At 42.9% G+C, this 20,155-nt stretch overlaps 11 non-coding genes across 11 annotated transcripts; 7 read left to right on the top strand and 4 right to left on the bottom strand.

Moving 5' to 3' along the window:
• Positions 1-6,469: 6,469 nt before the first annotated feature.
• On the top strand, positions 6,470-6,541 carry trnae-cuc (transfer RNA glutamic acid (anticodon CUC)). Its single transcript has one exon. It is a non-coding gene; the product is annotated as a tRNA-Glu (tRNA).
• A 420-nt stretch (positions 6,542-6,961) lies between these two features.
• Positions 6,962-7,034, top strand: trnav-cac (transfer RNA valine (anticodon CAC)). Its single transcript has one exon. It is a non-coding gene; the product is annotated as a tRNA-Val (tRNA).
• A 1,059-nt stretch (positions 7,035-8,093) lies between these two features.
• Positions 8,094-8,175, bottom strand: trnal-uag (transfer RNA leucine (anticodon UAG)). The gene has a single exon. It is a non-coding gene; the product is annotated as a tRNA-Leu (tRNA).
• Positions 8,176-9,371: 1,196 nt separating this feature from the next.
• On the top strand, positions 9,372-9,443 carry trnae-cuc (transfer RNA glutamic acid (anticodon CUC)). Its single transcript has one exon. It is a non-coding gene; the product is annotated as a tRNA-Glu (tRNA).
• Positions 9,444-10,570: 1,127 nt separating this feature from the next.
• trnat-agu (transfer RNA threonine (anticodon AGU)) lies at positions 10,571-10,643 on the bottom strand. Its single transcript has one exon. It is a non-coding gene; the product is annotated as a tRNA-Thr (tRNA).
• Positions 10,644-11,699: 1,056 nt separating this feature from the next.
• On the top strand, positions 11,700-11,773 carry trnav-aac (transfer RNA valine (anticodon AAC)). The gene has a single exon. It is a non-coding gene; the product is annotated as a tRNA-Val (tRNA).
• Positions 11,774-13,089: 1,316 nt separating this feature from the next.
• On the top strand, positions 13,090-13,162 carry trnaf-gaa (transfer RNA phenylalanine (anticodon GAA)). Its single transcript has one exon. It is a non-coding gene; the product is annotated as a tRNA-Phe (tRNA).
• A 1,380-nt stretch (positions 13,163-14,542) lies between these two features.
• On the top strand, positions 14,543-14,615 carry trnar-acg (transfer RNA arginine (anticodon ACG)). The gene has a single exon. It is a non-coding gene; the product is annotated as a tRNA-Arg (tRNA).
• A 967-nt stretch (positions 14,616-15,582) lies between these two features.
• trnaq-cug (transfer RNA glutamine (anticodon CUG)) lies at positions 15,583-15,654 on the bottom strand. Its single transcript has one exon. It is a non-coding gene; the product is annotated as a tRNA-Gln (tRNA).
• A 1,674-nt stretch (positions 15,655-17,328) lies between these two features.
• On the top strand, positions 17,329-17,423 carry trnai-uau (transfer RNA isoleucine (anticodon UAU)). Its single transcript has 2 exons — positions 17,329-17,366; positions 17,388-17,423. It is a non-coding gene; the product is annotated as a tRNA-Ile (tRNA).
• Positions 17,424-19,954: 2,531 nt separating this feature from the next.
• On the bottom strand, positions 19,955-20,028 carry trnaf-gaa (transfer RNA phenylalanine (anticodon GAA)). Its single transcript has one exon. It is a non-coding gene; the product is annotated as a tRNA-Phe (tRNA).
• Positions 20,029-20,155: the final 127 nt, after the last annotated feature.

Here is a 20,155-nt window from a genome sequence, read left to right as displayed (position 1 = left end):
TGCGTTTATGTCTGTGTGTCATTTTGCCTGAGACAATCTGCCTGTCTTTGTCCATGTCTGTGTTTGTGTGTGTGTCTGTCAGCTTTTGTCTAAGGGAATTTGCGTTGTTGCCTGAGTGTGTGTGCATGTCTGAGTGTGATCTTTTCTGTGTGCTTGTTTGTTTGAGTATGTGTATGTGCGTGTGTGGAAGTATGTGTGCGTGAGAGAGAGAGAGAGAGAGAGAGGATTGCCCACACACACACACACACACACACAAACACACACACACACACAAACACACAGACACACACACACACACTCACACACACACATACTTTCACATACGCACATACACATACTCAAACAAACAAGCACACAGAAAAGATCACACTCAGACATGCCCACTGTTCAAGGGCAATTAGAAAGAGCAACACAAAACCAGAAAATGCTGGAAAAGTTCTGCAGCTCTGACATCATCTGTGAAGAGAGAATAGTGTTAGCGTTTCGTGTTCGGATGGCCCTGACGAATTGTCATCGAGACTCTAAACTTTGGTTCTATTCTTTCTCCGCAGGTACTGTTAGACCCACTGAGATGTTCCAGAATGTTCGTTTTTTTTTTGTTTTGGATTAACGAATCCGCAGTAATTTGTGTTTAGGACCAGCAACAATTTTTGGCTTTGCGAGCAACACTCATAGACAAATGAATGAAAATTATTGAGAAAGTATCTAAGAATTAACAAGTTCCTGTTTAGCCGATTCTTCAGGCAGCAACCATTAATGAATCAAATGAAAGTGTTACACTGCAGTCAATCCTGTTATTCATTAGGTTTGTATATTAAAGAACGAGACAATTCGGCCTAACAAGCACACGTTTGCTATCTCAATAAGCTAAAAAAAATTGCCCGACTGCATTTCCCTTTGACACATGTCTCACTGCATGTTATATTTTCGATTCTGTAATCATTCTCTTTTGAAAGTCACCCCAGAAAATGTTTACTCTGGTCTTTGAGACAATGAATCCCAGAGCCGAACAGTTGGCGATGTAAACCCAACTTGCTCATCAACGAATTCAGGAACAGTTCGTGCTACGTCTCTTACATGTGCACCTTACTAAGCCACCATGAAAGTTTAATATGTATACAGTAACATCCAGGCTACTGAGAAGTAGCAGTTTGTCACTTGGCCTCTCTCTCCCTGCTCTGCCAGTAAACAAGATTATGGCTGATCTTATTATAAGCTTCTGCCAACCCTGGTCACATTTCACCCCTCTTGTTTACTAAGAATCTAGCTCCTTCTGCCTTGAAAAATATTGAGAGACTGCTTCCACTGCCTTCTGAGGGACACATGACCCTCTGAGAGGAAAACCTTCCACTCTTCTCTCTCCTAAATGTGCGATCCCTTTTTTTAAAGAGTGCCCTTGGGGCTTCACTGGAACATTGCAGCAGGATAAGGAGGGACTCGTAGGCAGGGAGAGCGAGGATCAAAACAGGCTGTGAGTTGGAATTCTCGAAATGAGCCACGCATTTCTTCTCAGAGAAGAAACCAGCGTAGGCCAAAGTGCAGCAATTCAGACAAAAACAGGAAACGCTGCCTGCATTAAGCCAGTCAGTAACTGTGCAAGTGAGAAACCGAGTTCAGGTTTCAGATTGATGTTTTTGTTATGAGGGCTGGAAGATATAAGAGATGAAGAGTTATTTTTATTCTTCTGCCCCATGTGGTTGTTGTAACCTCTCGCCTCTTGTCTAAATGAATATTTCAGAAGGTCGGTAAATGTTGGCCACATTTCTCTCGGTCTTGCCTCACACACAGTCCAGGTTGTAGGCAGATTTCCTTTCTGAAATAACGTAAAAACTAGAAGCAGGAAGAGGCCATCAGGCGCTCCGAGCCTGATCCACCATTCAATAAAAACAAAGCTGGTATTTTCGTGGACTCAACTCCACTTTCCCGCCCGCTCACCATAACCCTGAATTCCTTTATTGCTGAAAAATCTATCTTTGCCTTAAAAATGTTTAACGATGCAGCCTCAACTGTTTCACTGGGCAGGGCTTTATACAGATTGACAGCCATTTAGGTGATGAGGTTCCTCCTCAACACAATCCAAATTCTCCTTGTCTTTATGTGGAAGTCTTGTCTGTTAGTTCTAATTTCATCTGTCAGTGGAAACAGTCTCCTTGCTCCTATCATATTTATTCCCTTCATAATTGTATGCGTTTCTATAAGACACAGCCACCCTCCCCCCCACCACCACCATCATTTTCTTCCAAACCCCAATGAGCATTGTTGCAACATTGGTGCACAAAAGGTGCTTTTGCAACAACTGATGACAGTTTTCTTAAGGTCTCTATTATTCAGCCGAATTTTCAATTCTACATTTTCATTCATTAAATTTAAATTTCACCTGTCACTGTTGATGGGATTTGAACTCGTGTGTCCAGAGCACCAGACAATACTGTCTCAAGACAGGATAAAATCACAAGGGCATTAGATACCTAGGAGCACCATCAAAAGGTGACTCACCCTTGAAGCCACTCACCATCCCGTCTTGGAAATATATCAGCCGTTCCTTCAGCACTGAAGGGTCATAATTCTGGAATTGTCAGAATTTTATATCTTTCAATGAGATCACCCATTCTTTCGAGTTTAATTGAATGCACACCTCAATCTCTCCTCAAAGGACAAGTATCAGTCTGGTGAACTCTTGGTGCACCCCATCTATAACAAAGATGTTCTTTCTCTCCTTCCTTTCTATACCCAGACTGACGGCACACTGACATGGTGATTAGCACTGCTATATCATAGCACCAGGCAGCCAGGTTCGATTCCTGGCTTGGGTCACTGTCTGTGCGGAGTCTGCATTTTGCCCCCGTGTCTGTTTAGGTTTACTCCGGGTGCTCCGATTTGCTCCCAGCGTCTGAAAGATGTTCTGGTTAGGAACATTGACCATGCTAAATTCTACATCAATGTACTGGAACAGGCGTTGAATGGTGACGGCTAGAAGGTTTTCACTGTGACATTATTGCAGTATTAATGTAAGCCTGTCTGTGACAAAAAAGTTATTGTTGAATTCAAAAATTCAAATTGCATTGGATTCACTGAAGGTGCTGTGTGGGGAATTGAATTGAACCAGTATGCCCACAATATTAGTCTGGGACAGTTCAGTGACATGATCACTGTCCTACGATCTCTACTTTCCAAATATGTTATTCAATTTTAAATTAATTATTGAGCAACCGATATGAATACATGAACATTTCTGTTTCAGTGTCCAGATGCGCCTTACGTCCGCCCTCTGCTGACTGCCCATTGCACAGCAGGAACAGGCGGATGTCACGATTCTCTCTGTTTTTCCCCTGAATGATCAGAGGGGCATAAATTCATACAACTCAAATATTCAGCTGCAAACAGCCAGAACCAAAATTACAACTACAGAGACCAAAAGGAGAGAAAATGGCACATACTGGGCTGTTTCGATGGTTTCAGGACATGGAAATTAATCTGTTCTTATGTGTGTTGTAGATTTGAACTCACGGCTCAGCGCTGAAAGAGTTAAAGGAAAAGTGAACATGCGATGAGCCGGAGATACTGTAAGTGCCTCAGTGCAAATGAGACCAGAACCTTGCAGCCATGGAGTATAGTGGGCAATCCCTCCCTATCTCTCTCTCTCTCTCACACACACACACACATACACACAGACATTCTTACTGTCTCTCTCTCTCTCACGCACACATACTTTCACACACGCACATACACATACCCAAACAAACACGCACACAGAAAAACTCTCAAACAGACATGCACACACACTCAGACAACAACGCAAACTCTCTTAGACAAAAGCTGACAGACACACACACAATTATGGACATGGACAAAGACAGGCAGATCGTCTCAGGCAAAATGACACACATACATAAACGCACACATGCACACACACACACACAAACATACACACGCTGTCAGATAAACACACACATGGACGCGCTCTGATACACACTGACAAACAAACACACACACACACACACTCTCAGACAACACATGTTTCAAGACACTCAAACAAGGACACAGAAACACAGACAGTCACAGAGCAGACACAAATGTTCAGACGAACTCAGACACACATACACACACACACACACTCTCACCTGAATACACACACTCAGATAAACAAACAGGCACAGCCACACACAGGCAGAGTTTTCGAAATCATATGCATGGATGCACCCACACACAGCTAAATACAAACACTGCTCTCTGTTAGCCCTATTGATGGGCGGGATGGAGGAGTGAGCTGGTTTTCAATAAGAAACAAGAGGAAAATTGAAGAATTTTTTTGAGACAAAGCTCATTTTTCCTCGTGACTCCACCCCCTCATCAAATTGACTTATCCGTACCCTCACCTGCCCCGTGTTCCCCCCAAATACATTTGCCCCAGTGTCAGCATGATGGCACAGTGGTTAACACTGCAGCCTCACTGTGCTAGGGACCTGTGGGTCGTTTCCACGTTTTCACCGTTTCTGTGTGCGTTTTCTCCGGTTTCCTTCCCCAGTCTGAAAGATGTGCTGGGTTAGGGGGCATTGGGCCGTGCTTAAATTCTCCCTCAGTGTTACCTGAACAGGAATGTGGAGACTAGGGGAATTCTCACAGTAACTTCATTGCAGTATTAATGTAAGCCGACTTATAGTGACACTAATAAATAAACTAAAACTGAAGGTCTAGATGCTGCTGTGACAATGCACCCTCTTGTTTAAACACTCTGCAACGCTGAGACTCCTCCTATTGAAACTGGGATTGTTGCTCCATCTGCTGCACCATCCCCACCACATCCACTGGGGGCAATCTGGACAATGTGCTGCAGACAGAACTCACTGCGCCTGCGCCACACTCAAACCCACCGCAGACGGCCATCTTGCGTTGCCAGGGGAGACGGCGTCCCGCGCGCTGCATTCTGGGGGAATTCCACTCCAGCACATGCGCCCAGACAGTTAAATTTTAATCTTTTAATATGTTGAATCTTGATGATTATTATTCACATCCTCACCCGTCAGACTTTCGGTTCCATCTCCATTCGGGAAAATCGTTTCTTTTTTTTAATTGCGTCTGTTTTTCAATCACACCCGCGCGGTGCGCTCTGGGAAAATACTACAGCACATGCGCGGCTCCGCCACCCGCCTTATAAAAATATGTATTTTATTCAATTTTAATTCCGCTCCGGGCGGGATTTCCGGGTGGGAATTTCTCTCACTTTCTACATTTCTGAACCGCCGCTTTTCCCTCGAAGTGGGGGGGGGAGCTGATGGTGACATCACGGCAATATGGCGGCTGGCCCCGCCTCTCAACAGGCCCCGGATGTTCCGTCAACGAGCAGCGGCCGGGCCGGAGTGGGCAAGAGATGACACTGGGCGGAGCAGCGCCCGGGCGTGCTACAGCGACCTCTGGTGGTCAGGACGGGAAATAGCTGCAGGACAGTCTCTGCCCAAAGGCTTCCCCAGTTCTGCCGCTCAGAGACACTGGGAACCTCTTCAACTGGAAACTTCAGCTTCTCACATTCACCCCCTGTGTTCAGTCATTGTTTAATAGACAAGCTCTGTAGTGAAATCAGAAACAACTTGTTCACATGAAAGGGGATGGAAATCTGATCCATTCTGCTCAAAAAGGTTCTGCAGCCTTGAAATTTCAATTGAAATGTTCAAGATGAGAATTTATAGATGCAAGTCATGTTGTATGTGGAACGCTCATGATGCCACAATAAGATCAGTACAGACACCTCACAGGATTGTGTGAGTGGAGGACATTTGTAAACAGTGCGGTCATGCTGCAGTTCTGGAATAGGTTTTCAGAAATCGAATTTGGTCATTGGTCACAAACTGGTTTAGAATATATTTAGCGGTTGCTCTCATGGTCTCTGTGGCGCAATTGGTTAGCGATTTCGGCTGTTAACCCCAAGGTTGGTGATTCAAGACCACCCAGGAACGGGATTTTACTATTTTCTCACCATCAGCATTCACGGGTAAACTTGTCTGTTGGCAATGGGTCCGTGGGTGCCAATAAAAAATAGCTGTCATTTGTTCCCGGCTGTACTGTTATCTGGTATTACCAACATTATTTAATGACGATTGACTTCAAACATATTACATATAACATCATATATATATATGATCATGTATATATATATATATATACACGCTTCCGTTATACCATTAAACTTTAAAAAAATTGAAACATGAACTTGTGGCTGAGCATTTGCTCCAATTCCATATCCCTGCTTCCATTCATTCCTGGATAGATCATAAATCTGTCTAACCCAAACTGAAATGTGTTCAATGATGGAACATCAGAACCCTCTGGAGTAGAGAATTCCCAAGATTCACGAGCCTTTGAGTGAAGCAATTTCTCCTCATCAGCGCCTTATCCTGAGATTGTGTCCCTGTGTAGAAATAAAACAAAAGGCAGGTCGCTCATGGATAAATTAATATTTTAGAATTAGCCAGTTTCCCTGGTGGTCTAGTGGTTACGATTCGGCGCTCTCACCGCCGCGGCCCGGGTTGGATTCCCGGTCAGGGAATGTAGATTTATTTCTGTACAGCAATCCTGCGTTACTTCCCGGTCTGCACCAGTTCTGTCAGAATCAGTATCAGGGAGATTTCTTCTTTTGTATCTGATTTGGAAATGTCACATTTAAAGAACAAAGAAAAAAGGGAGCGACAGGTTACAAAGCGCTGATGATACAAATGCTGAGATTATTCGAAGAAAAATGAAAGTAATGCATTAATGAATGGGTAGAAGTCATTGATCCCTTAGATATTTGCGAGACGCACGCTTTTCAATTTTGCTGTTCGGGATAAGTTGTACAATCAGGTTGAAAGTAACGGTTATCTTCCTGAATTCAGTGACATGGGCTCTCAGTCGAACCATCGGAACCTGCAGCAACACAGCCTAGTTGAACATTGCAGACAGGCTGATTTGCTTCATCAGTTTCCCAGTTGTTTCTGTAGTGTAGTGGTTATCACGTTCGCCTCACACGCGAAAAGTCCCCGGTTCGAAACCGGGCAGAAACAATCATTAAGCTTGCTTATGTCGGCGAAGAGAAATTATTTGATTTCAGTTTGTTGCTGCACATTATCCGAACCTCGATGTTAAAGACATGTTATCATTGCTCTGATTTCACCTTCAAATACTTTCTGTGAAATAACGTGCACTGACGGGAAAGTTCGATTTTGACACCGAGCATTTATCCGCATCCAGTTCAGTCTCCAACAGAATTTAATGGGTTTATAGGTGCAGACTAATATGGTTAATCATCATCTGAAATATCTGATAGTCGTGTGTGCTCAAACAGTCAGATACAAGAGATACTGTAAGTGAACTAGAGAAAATAGTGCACGTTTCACAGAAAAATCACATGACGAAAATGACACTGCACACACTCCTGCTTTCAATCTGAACTCTGAGACTACAGCAGTAAGGATCAAAATTCAAACCCATTTTGGCAGCACTGGAATTCGAAACCACGCCTCCATAAAGACTAGAGCCTTAATCCAACACCTTAGACCGCTCGACCACACTACCAAGTGCAGCAAGCATATTATTTAATGACAATGTTACTGAAATTTGTTTAAACTAATGCAGTTGGGAAGGGCCATCGGGAGGATTGAGCCTGCTCGTTCTCTGAATCAGGTTAGCCTGAACTGTGTAACAAACAGAAATTATCTCACTTCAGAAACACAATGAACGGACAGCATCATTTAAACTATCCTTAAGCTCGTCGATTCTCAATTTCCTTTTGCTCTGTTTTTTGAAGGTAAGCAGTGGGGGTGTGGAGATGGCCTTCGCATGATATTCGCCTCCATCGATTGTACACTGAAGACTCTGAAGAAGATGCCACAGGTTCTGAACTCTGGGGACATACTGGGGGAGGAAGAACACTGACCGCTGGGTCCCAGAGGAGGTCGGTGCGTGTTTTTTTTTGGTGTGTCGTATCGGAACTGACGATTGATGAGTCAAATGCAATATTCTGGTCTGAGAGGGGCATCTGTCAAAAACGGAACCGCGCACACTCCTGTATCCAACCGGAGCTGTTGGATTTCAACTCCAAGGTCAAAAACTTGCACCAACTCTGGCAGCGGTGGGATTCGAACCCACGCCTCAATAAAGACTGGAACCTAAATCCAGCGCCTTAGACCGCTCGGCCACACTACCACACAGCAAAGTGTCATAATCATGTATTTTCATTGCATTAATACTGAAATATATCAGAATCCGTGGTGTTGGGATGGGCCATGAGGAAATCGTATCCGAATCAGATGATCCTGAAATGTGCAGCAAACAAAAATCATCTCCAGTCAGAAACATAATGAGCTGCAGTGAAGAGCCGGCTCCATTTAAACTGTCCTTAACCCCGTCTGGACTCCAGAAAGGGCAATATGTCTTCCTGTTGAATTGTCTCAGGGTTTTCACTTGAGAAAGGACAGAACACAAGGCGAGGCTGAGATTTGAGCGTTCTGCCAGGAAATAACTGATATTTATTGTCACTGATTGGAGGAGAGCAATAAATCTTCATTCTCTGGCTTGCAATCAAAACAGCAGTGAAAGTTTCAAACTCTAACCACCAGACCAGCAGATTACAGCGGGTGTTACAATTTGTTTTGTCCATGATCCTTTTGTTACTTTAATTTCCACGCCAGACCACTTGCACCAAAACCTAACACCTGCAAAATGTCACCTTCTTTTTCAACACCAGGGAAGTGTTCAGCCAATTGCAGCAATAATCCTACAATAATTATCCCGTCCGAATCCCATGGAATGAAACTGGGCAGATTTTTTTTTTTCCGAATCCTTTTTATTGAATACTGAGGGAAAAGTTCTATTATTCATATTTTTGTAAATTTTAATTAGTCTGATAGGTTCACCCTGCATTGTCTGATTATGAAATCAGGGGTCAGTCCTTAAAAGGGGCAGAACGTAAGGTTGGAGGATGTTTTATTTGACACAAGGAATGATGGACAAGGTAACACTGAGCTGGTGATGGCGGAACAGGGTGTTCCAATGGTGCAAAGTCATCGTTTTCACCACCACGGGCTTGATGACAGGTGTCAAGTGTGGAAATAAGCAGAGTATTTTTTTTTAATGAGAAACCTGCCTATTGTGTGACGGAACAGAACGAAGAGAATGGCTAAAATGATGATGATCCGCTGATTGGGAAAGTCACTGCCAGCTTCCCTGTTGGATCAGTGGTTTGGATTCTGCACTGTGGCCACAAGTTTATATCACTTGTCTGTGAAATAAACATGGCAATGTGACGGAGAAACTTGTATTTGGTGAATAAAAAGACAGAAACAAAACAAAAGGCAGGTGGCTCATGGATAATATAATACTTTATAGCGTAGTCATCAGCTTCCCTGGTGGTCTAGTGGTTAGGATTCGGCGCTCTCACCGCCGCGGCCCGGGTTCGATTCCCGGTCAGGGAATGTGGATTTATTGCTGTACAACAATCCTGCGTTACTTCCCGGTTTGCACCAGTTCTGTCGGAGTCAGTATCAGGGAGATTTCCTCTTTAGTACCTGAATTGGAAATGTTACATTTAAAGAAAAAAGGGAGCGACAGGCTACAAAGCGCTGAAGAGACAAAATGCGGATGATTTTTGGAAGAAAGATGAAAATGATGCATTAATGAATGGGTAGAAATCATTGATCCCTTAGATATTTGCGAGACAAACGCTTTTAAATGTTTTTATTCTAACATGAATCATAGGAGGAGGAGCAGACCACTCGGTCCATCGAGATTCCCACCATTCAATATCATCATGGCTGATCTTTAGATATAACTTAGTTTTTCCAGCAACTCCCCATATCCCTGAATTCTCCAAGAAATCAGAAACCTGTTTATCCCAACTTTATACGTGCTTGATGATGGGACATACATCACTGTCAGGTTCAGAGAATGCCAAAGATTCTCACCCTTTGAGTGAAGCAATTTCTGCTTATCTTAGCCCTAAATGATAATCTGTGCCGCATTGGGTCAGATTCCCGAACAGCAGAAAAAAGAAAATCTCTCAGCCTTCTTCCATCAAACCGAATCAGAACTGTGTAGGTTCAAAGAGATCACCTCATATTCTTCTAAACTACAGACAATTTCATCATAGGACAACTCACTGACCCCAGTGAGCAATCTGATGAACCTTCTCCTTACCGTTTCTAATGCAAAGCATAAACATTTTTAAATGTGACTGTCACATCTGCGCAGAATATTCAACCTGACTTCAACAAAACCCTGTGTAACAGGAGAAACACCTCGTTATTTTTAAACTCCAGTCTGCCTCCAGTAAGAACAAAATGTAATTTCCCTTCCAATTAACTGCTGCACCTACATGTGTATTCCTTGTGTAAATACATCTATTCTGTTCTTAATATCAACATTTATATTTTTCAGCTCCTCAAATATGCTCTGGTCATTCTATATTTTTTCACGAAGAAGAAAATCGGTTTACTTTCCAAAGTTGCACCCGATCTGCCCCTACACTCAGAAGAGCACTCTGTTCCACCTCCCACTCTACCTGCCTTTTTCCTACGGTTTATTGTAGCTAAATTTTGTATGGAGGCTCCAGCGAGAATTGAACTCGCGACCGCTGGTTTACTAGACCAGTACTCTAACCACTGAGCTATAGAGCCAAATGCTATCGCCACCTTGCGGTACGAATAGCATTATCAGCGGATTGAGGAGCAGGATGGGGTTTGAGGTGGGGGATTTTTGATGAATGTGGAAATGTCTGAGGTGGAGAGCAGAAAGTTAAAAGACGCAACTTGAAAGTGACATGATTTGACACGTGTGCTGTGTGTGTATTTGACATGTATGTTGTGTATCTGACATGTATGTTCTTCAGAGTTTATCGTTAGTGTTACATCTCTGTCTTCTCCAGCTCCGATCCCAGTTCATCCAGCTGGAAGATTTAGATGCTGTTCCCTTCACAGACGCTGTGAGGCGTGTTTTCATTAAATGAAGAATTGAACAAAAAATGATTCACTCCGTGACTGGGAATCGAAACCGCGTTACGGCGCCGATCCTGATCACTGGACCTTCAGTGTTGCTGATGTGAGAGATTTGTAATGAATTGACCATCTCTGTGCCCATTGCTTTATTTCCAATAATTTTCAACAAAAATAAGTCACGATGAGAAATGACGGGAAGCGAAAATGACAGGATTTGAACCTCAGTTAGAAAGTCCCAACCCATCCTCTGGGCAGGGATTGCAGTCTCAATGTTGGCAATTCTGTCACTTATATCGACAAACAGCCATTCAGCCTGTGTTCCTGTCTGTCTTCTCGATCGGAGTAACTCCGTTTGATAAAGTGTCACCTGGACTCGAAACGTCCGCCCTTTTCACTCCTTACAGGTGCTGTCAGACATTGGGAGATTTTGGAGCATTTCCTCTTTTCCCATCCGCAGTAATTTGCTTTTATCACTGAGTACAATTGATTGAGATTATTCGAAGAAAGTTGAAAATGATGCATTAATGAATGGGCAGAAATCATTGCTCCATTAGATATTTGCCAGATGAACTCTTTTAAGTTTTGGTGTTCGGGATAAGTTGTACAATCAGATTGAAAGTAACGGTTATCTTCCTGAATTCAGTGACATGGGCTCTCAGTCTGACCATCGGAACCTGCAGCAACACAACGTAGTTGAACATTGCAGACAGGCAGATTCGCTATCATGCATTCCCAGCTGTTTCTGTAGTGTTGTGGTTATCACGTTCGCCTAACACGCGAAAAGTCCCCGGTTCGTAAACCGGGCAGAAACATTTATTAAGCTTTCTCGTGTGGTGGAAGAGAAAACTCTTTGATTTCAGTTTGTTGCTCAACATGAACCGAACTTCGATGTTAAACACGTTATCGTTGATCTGATATCACCCTCAAATACTTTCTGTGAAATTATAAACACGTTATTTCGACGAAATGACAGGGAAGTCGATTTTGACACCGAACACTTATCCGCATCTTGTTCAGTCTACAACAGAATTTAATGGGTTTTTAGATGCCGACTAATATGGTTAATCACCGTCTGAAATATCTGATAATAGTGTGTGCTCAAAAAGACAGATGCAAGTGGTACTGTAAGTGAACTAGAGGAAATGGCACACATTTCACAGAAGAATATATTTTTAAATCGTTTTTCATCACTAAGAAACAACAAAAACCAATCAGACAGATGAGGGAATCGAGACTCAGTGCGGATCTACTGGACTTTCCTGTAACGGACCGGATTTATGTGCCTGAATGTTTCAATCCCATAATAAAAATGGTGATCAGTTCCTTTCCCTCCCGTGTTAAAAGACACACCTTGAAAGTGACATGATTTGACATGTGTGCTGTGTGTGTATCTGACATGTATGTTGTGTATCTGGCATGTATGTTCTTCAGAGTTTATCGTTAGTGTTACATCTCTGACTTCTCCAGCTCCGATGCCAGTTCATCCAGCCGGAAGATTTAGATGTTGTTCCCTTCACAGACGCTGTGGGGCGTGTTTTCATTAAATAAAGAATTGAACAAAAAAATGATTCACTCCGTGACTGGGAGTCGAAATCTCGTCACGGCGCCGATCCTGATCACTGGACCTTCAGTGTTGCTGATGTGAGAGATTTGTAATGACTTGATCATCTTTGTACCCATTGCTTTATTTCCAATAATTTTCAACAAAAATAAGTCACGATGAGAAATGACGGGAGGTGAAAATGACAGGATTTGAACCTCAGTTAGAAAGTCCCAACCCATCCTCTGGGCAGGGATTGCAGTCTCAATGTTGGCAATTCTGTCACTTATATCGACAAACAGCCATTCAGCCTGTGTTCCTGTCTGTCTTCTCGATCGGAGTAACTCCGTTTGATAAAGTGTCATCTGGACTCGAAACGTCCGCCCTTTTCACTCCTTACAGGTGCTGTCAGACATTGGGAGATTTTGGAACATTTCCTCTTTTCCCATCCGCAGTAATTTGTTTTTATCACTGAGGACATTTGGTTGAGATTATTTGAAGAAAGATGAAAATGATGCATTAACGAATGGGCAGAAATCATTGCTCTCTTAGATATCTGGGAAACGAAAGCATCTAGGTTACCCACCAGCCGAAATAGCTCAGTTGGGAGAGCGTTAGACTGAAGATCTGAAGGTCCCTGGTTCAATCCCGGGTTTCGGCAGGATCACCTTGCTGGTTTTCTGTGCTAATTGGTAGTGCATTTTGCCTCACACTGTCTTCAAACATCAGTTCACACAAGCTGCAACAAACCAAATACCAAATGGCTTTCTACTGACTGGCTCCGTAAAAAGGCAGAGTTTAAGAGCACGGAAAGAGCCCACTCGGACACCCACATGGCAGGCGCCCACACCCATCCTGGACGGGACAAGTTAGTTCTGATTCCCGCTCCACAGATAGTGCCAAACGTACTGACATTACCCAGTATTTTCTGTTTTTATTTCAGATTTCGAAAGTCCGCAGTCGGCTACTTTATGTTTGTGTTTGGAGCTGACAAATGGCAAATAACATTCCCGCTACACAGAATGCTGAGAGGCTTGGTGATGCTGTTGTCTGTGTGGTGTTGGAGGGGTGCGGGGGGGCTGCCGGGTGGAAGTGGTCTTGTGTTTGGAAGGTGCTGTTTAAGGTGCCTTTGGTGGATTCTTGCATCATGCAGACAAGTGGGGAACATTCTATCGCACTCCTGACTTGTGCCACGTCGATGGTGGACTGTTCCACCGATTCAGGGACTATTTCCTCGAGTGGATGTAGCTGTCACTCGGGGGCATAGCTATAAGGTTCATATCGGAGGGATGTCCGAGGTAGGTTCTTTACTCAGAAAGTGTTTGAGGTGTGGAATGGACTCACTGCTGTGATAGTGGTGTCGGACACTTTAGGAACTTTCAAGCGGTTCTTGGGTAGGCACATGGAGCACTCCAGAATGATAGGGAGTGGGACAGCTTGATCTTGATCTTGATCTTGGGTTCGGACAAAGCTCAGCACAACATCATGGGACGAATGACCTGTACTGTGATGTACTGTTCTATGTCCGATGTTTTTTGGGAGTCAGGAGGTAAGTTACTCCTGCAGGATTCCCAGCATCTGACCAGCTCTTTTAGCCACTGAACGAACTGATAAAATGTGTGCTGAGTCAGAATCGGTCTATCTTCTTTCCTGCTCTGTGTTGTCATGAATTTTCAGCACTTTTGTCTTTTCCTGAATGTATTTTGAGGCTGAAGTAAGAGCCAATGTCATATGATTGTGAGATCTGTGTTCAGGTAATATTCAATAGTGGGTTCACTGGCGGGAGGGGTGCGGTTTCCAGCCATGTTGTTGACGCTGGATTGATAACGCAGAGAAGCAAATGACGCTTTGAGAACCAGGGTTCGAATTCCAACACAGCAGGTTAACTCAATTCAAGGCAAAGTAGAATGACTGCGAGTGAGAATAGCAAATTTCAATTATGTAACATTTCCTCACTAAATCGAATATGTTTTGACCATGTTTCCGCCAATTTTGAAGCTTCGGACGGATATGTAAATAGTGCTGCAGGCAGTTTTGCTGTGGGCCAGTGGCGCAATGGATAACGCGTCTGACTACGGTTCAGAAAATTCCAGGTTCGACTCCTGGCTGGCTCGTTATGTCACTTTACTTTAAAAACTCCATGTTCGTGTTGATGAAAAATATTTTTTTTCATTAATTTTAGACCAATTCAGGGAAATGTTGACCAAATGCAATCAGCTTCTGTGAAGATATTTATCTTAGCTACTTATTTTTCAAAAAACAATGTTGACAAAAAAAATGAAGAAAACTTTTCTTTTGAAAGAAAAATGTTTCTTTTTTAAATGAAAAATTCTCGTTAAGGTATTTGGGAAAACTACGTCAGCAAGTTTAACCTACCTTTTAAAAGTTGGAAATTTCTCGAAAAAAAATGGAAACATTACATTTTTCAGAATGGTGAAAATATTTTCTAAAAAAGTTGATGAAATCTGTTGAAGAATTTCTTTTAAGCATGTTTAATTTTAAGAAGCAAAATACAGAGTTTTTTTTAAGCTGACAAATTTCAATTAAAACAGATGGAGGAATTTCTTCGGAGTCAGTTTTATTCTGAAAAGTTCAAATTAGCCAGAAGTTTCTGGTTTGTGATGCTGGGATTGTTGTCCATTGGAGAGGAGATTGAGGAGTGAATTAATCGAGGTGAACTAGATTAGGGCAAGTTTATAGGGGGAGCGGCAATTTATAAAATTTGGGGCAAGTCGGGGACATCACACATGCACACACACCTACACACTCTCTATCTCTCTCTCTCACGCTCACACACACACACACACACACATACACACACTTGCTCAATAATTGCCAGACTCGAATCGAATTGCTGTTATGCGACACAAACCGCTTCTTTTTATTTTCCAACAGAGGAATTAAAGAGCAGCAAAAAAAACGAAAAGCACTGACATTGCAGACACCTGGAACCAGAGGATTATCAGTCTGTGCATTGTCATACCAATTGAACTGGCTGACAAATTGTCCTCTCGATTGGTGCTTTGTGATACATTTAAACAAAACACTCTTCAGCAAATCAACCATCTGCATGTGAAAACAAGGTCCCACCGAGATTTAAACTCGGATCGCTGGATTCAGAGTCCAGAGTGCTCACCATTACACCACGGAACCACACAGGCACAGCGAAAATCCTCATTCAATATTTCTGCCACCTTGAATAGCAGAGAGAAATGTAAATCCCGTTGAGCAATCCCCTCAATGGCCAACACCCATTCATACTCGCATTGCCCTTACTGGTTCCTCCTATAAAAATGCTGGAAAATCTCAACATCTTTAACGAGAAACAATAAATAGTACTACAAAACTGAAACGTTAGTTCTCCTGATCCGGGAATCTGAAACACGGGGACACAATCTCAGGAGAAGGCGCTGATGATTTAGGACAGCAAAGAGGAGAAATTGCTTCACTCAAAGGCTGGTGAATCTTGGGAATTCTCTACTCCAGCGGGTTCTGATGTTACATCATTGAACACATTTCAGTTTGGGTTCAACAGATTTATGATCTATCCAGGAATGAAAGGAAGTAGGGATGTGGAATAGGAACAAATGCTCAGCCACAAGTTCATGTTTCGATTGTTTTCTTTTTAAGTTTAATGGTATAATGGAAGTATGTCTATAATGTTATGTGCAATATGTTTGAAGTCAGTTGTCATTAAATAATGTTGGTAACACCCGATAACAGTCCAGTCGGGAACAGTTGAGAGCGATTATGTATTATGAGCACCCACTGACCCTTTGCCAACAGGTAAGTGTTTGCCGTTGGTGAGAAAATAGGAAGAGGTCGTCCCCAACCACCAACCTTTCGGTTAACAGCCGAACGCGCTGACCAATTACGCCACAGAGACTGAGACAGTAGCCAGTAAATATATTCTAAACTAGTGTGTCACTGACCACAATTCAATTTCTGCAAAACCTATTCCAGAACTGCAGCATGACCGCACTGTTTACAATTCTATACAAGTCTGTTTAGTTCCGTTGATCCTGCAGCACTGCTGTAGTGTGTTGGTTATTCCATTTCTCTTATGAAAGGGCAGGTAAAATAAATCCGTGTCTCTTATCACAGGGAGGAATTCAACGGGAGGGAAGGGAACCGACCACCAGCAGCCCAACGATCCAATACTTTCCACTCAATCATCAATAATACCATTCACAACTGCACCTCCTTCCAACTATTGTGATCCATTTCCCTCAGGATTTCTTCCAAGATTTAATAGTTCTCTTGTTTTCTTCTAATTTTGATATAAGATTCACTTCAATATACAACACAAATGGAATTACAAACCTGAGGCTAACCCTGGGAAAGAAGTCACTGAATAACACAAATCCCATGGTGCTCATTTCCAGATTCCCAACACTCAGCTTTTCAACCAAATGGAGGAATTTATCACTGAAAAGTTTTGGAAAGTTGGTGTGAATTTTGTCTGTGAATCACTCGGGTGTTGTGTAAATGCTACTCGAAGGCTCAGTGAGCCGGATATAATCTATCTGCGTATTGGTGAGCTTGTGTTCGGTGTCTGGGGAGGTTTGAACGGGTTTGGATCTTGTGTCCCGGGGATGGGCAGTAACCCGCTGATTGAAGCTGCAGTCGCCGCTTTCTGCTGGCGATTGGAGACTGCGGGATATAATCCTGCTGCTTCTCCCTGTCTCACTCACTGTGGAGCCGGGGAAAAGAGAATCGTTGATGGGTTTGTTTCCCGGTCTGAAATGTGGCCTCGAATAGCGGTTATTAACGGAGGTAACGCTGCGGGAGCCTTTAATAACCGGACAAAAATGTGCGTAACGTAGTGCTCCAGTGGCGCAATCGGTTAGCGCGCGGTACTTATACAGCAGTACAGCCAGCGGGCTATGCCGCGGTTGTGAGTTCGAGCCTCACCTGGAGCATCTGTTTTAGGTGAGCGGATCGTCCAGTGGTCTAATCCCACCAGCTCATCATCTGGCAATCACCAGAACGGTCGTGGAATTTGAATACAACAAATAAGATTGGAATAGAAATGCATTGATGAGCATGAAACTGCTGTCTATTGTTGGAAAAAAAAACATGATTCACGAAATCATTCATTTCGGGTGCAGAAAATGCGAGTGGAGAGTGGGATAGTGACAGGTTAAAGCAGTGTGAATTGTCTCACGCCTGGCCAGTTTGTAGGATTTTGCAAGCCCAGGAAAAATGGTGGGGGTTAAAAGTCGTGTGACATGAACCCAAGATCACGATTGAGGCCATTCTCATGTATATGGAATTGGGTTATCAGTTTCTGATCAGAGATTCTGTGTTGTCGTGTGTCTTGAAGGCCGCCTTGGAGAATGCTTATCGGAAGTTTGGTGGTTAATGCCCTTGACTTCTTTAGTGTTCCCCACGGGAAGGGAATATTCTTGCCGGTGATTACTGAGAGATGATCCTGAAATGTGCAGCAAACAAAACCCATCTCCAGTCAGAAACACAATGAGCTGCAGTGAAGAGCCCGCTCTATTTAAACTGAATTAACCTCGTCTGGACCCCAGAAAGAACAATATGGTTTCCTGTTGAATTGGCTCAGGGTCTTCACTTGAGAAAGGACAGGATACAAGGCGAGACTGAGATTGAGCGTTCTGCCAGGAAATAACTGATATTTATTGTCACGGATTGGAGGAGGGCAATAAATCTTCATTCCCTGACCTGCAATCAAAACAGCAGTGAAAGCTTCAAACTCTAACCACCAGACCAACAGATTACAGCGGGTTTTACAATTTGCTTTGTCCACGATCCTTTTGTTATTTTAATTTCCACGTCAGACCACTTGAACCACAATCTGACACCTGCAAAATGGCACCTTCTTTTTCAACACCAGGGACATGATCTAGTCTGATATAAACAGAGATGTGGCCCGCTGGACTAAAACGTGAGGCAATGCAGAATAAAGTAATAACTGAGAGAGGATAATGTGTAATATGAACTGTGGTATGCTTTCGCGCAGAAATAAAGGAGAGAACGTCTAACACAATAAAACTGACACCGCGCCTAGTATAATTCTGTGTGGTGCTGAACATTGTATAATATAAACTAAGAAAAAAATCAGGCCAAGCCGTTAGATTGATGTAAGATTTGACAGGGGCAAGTTCAGCAATAACTGAATGATGGAATGGAACAATAATTAGAGACAGGGTATTATTCGGTATAAACAGAGAGGTGAACTGGTGCTGCAGTGAGTGAGATATTGGCGAGGTTCCTTTATACGTGGCAGATTCCAGCAATGTAATAACTGACATAGAGCCTCGTGTATGCAATCAGTAACATGTTCTGGTGTAGTATCAGGAGAGAAAGGTTTCAGTGAAGTAAGAACAGAGATATGGAGTATAATGACATCAGCCAAGAATTAATTCCGTGCTGCCATAACTGCCAGAATACCCTGTGTAACTTCAAATGAGACTTGGTGCAAGATAATAACAAGCGGGATTTTGCTGAGTGCAGAATCAACTGAGAATCACTGTCATATAGTCGGAAATATGATTTTGTATCATATAATCTGTGTCCAGTTCAGGGTAGACAAAGGCTAGATCTATTGCAGCAATAACTGAGACGTTCTATGTTTCGTGTTCGTGCCAAAAATCACTGCTTCACTGCCATCTCGTGGATCTCCTTTGCTATTGCAGATGTTGTGAAGCGCTCGTTTTCGTCGCTGTTTCTTATTCTTTCATTGGCTGTCTCGCCTGCTGCAGTAATTTCTGTTTAAGGCCTTAGATTGATATAAGCTTCGACAGGGACAAGTACAGCAATAATTGAAACATAAAATTGGTCAATAATTAGAGTCAGGATATTATTCGGTCTAAAGAGGGAGATGGACTGGTGCAGCAGTGAGTGAGATATTGTCAATCTTTCATCATACGTGGCAGGTTGCAATGTAATAACAGAGATGGAGCCGTGTGTAATGCGTGTTCTGGTGCAGTATCAGGAGCGAGGGGGTCTAATGGAGTCACAACAGAGATATGAAATATTGTGGCATTAGCCGAGAATTAATTCTGTGCTGTAATAACTGGCAGAATGAACGGTGTATAATCAAATGAGGCTTGGTGTAGTATAGTAACAACTGGGATTTTGCTGAATGTATTTTCACTGCCATGTAAAAGCGGACCTGACATCTGCACTGAAATGTGATGAGGTTGGAAAAACTCAGGATGTTACATGGCATGTGTGCATAAGGAAACAAAGATAAGCCTTCACCTCCATCACCTTTCATTAACATCGGGAGTGTTTAGAAATAGAGGAAGTTTTTTTAAAGAAGTGAAATCCAACAAGGAGGAAATATAACAACATCTGGTAGGATGGAAATTGCGATGGGTATGTGGTCTGTTACAGCTTGTGTGAAATGAGGTTTGAAGACAGTGCGAGACAAAACACAGTGCCAATTAGTAGGTAGCACAGAAAACCAGCAAGGGCATGCTGCCGAAGCCCGGGATTGAACCACGGACCTTTAAGATTTTCAGTCTAACGCTCTCCCACCTGAGCTATTTCGGCTGCCTGGCTAGCTAAACGCTTCCGTCTCCCAAATATCTAAGAGAGCAATGATTTCTGCCCACTAGTTAATGCATCATTTTCATCTTTCTTCGAATAATCTGAATCAATTGTACTCAGTGATAAAAGC

Source organism: Carcharhinus amblyrhynchos, unplaced genomic scaffold, assembly GCF_965287045.1.
Source record: "Carcharhinus amblyrhynchos unplaced genomic scaffold, sCarAmb.v2.hapA scaffold_38, whole genome shotgun sequence".
Taxonomy (NCBI): domain Eukaryota; kingdom Metazoa; phylum Chordata; class Chondrichthyes; order Carcharhiniformes; family Carcharhinidae; genus Carcharhinus; species Carcharhinus amblyrhynchos.
This window is presented reverse-complemented; position numbering and strand designations above follow the sequence as displayed.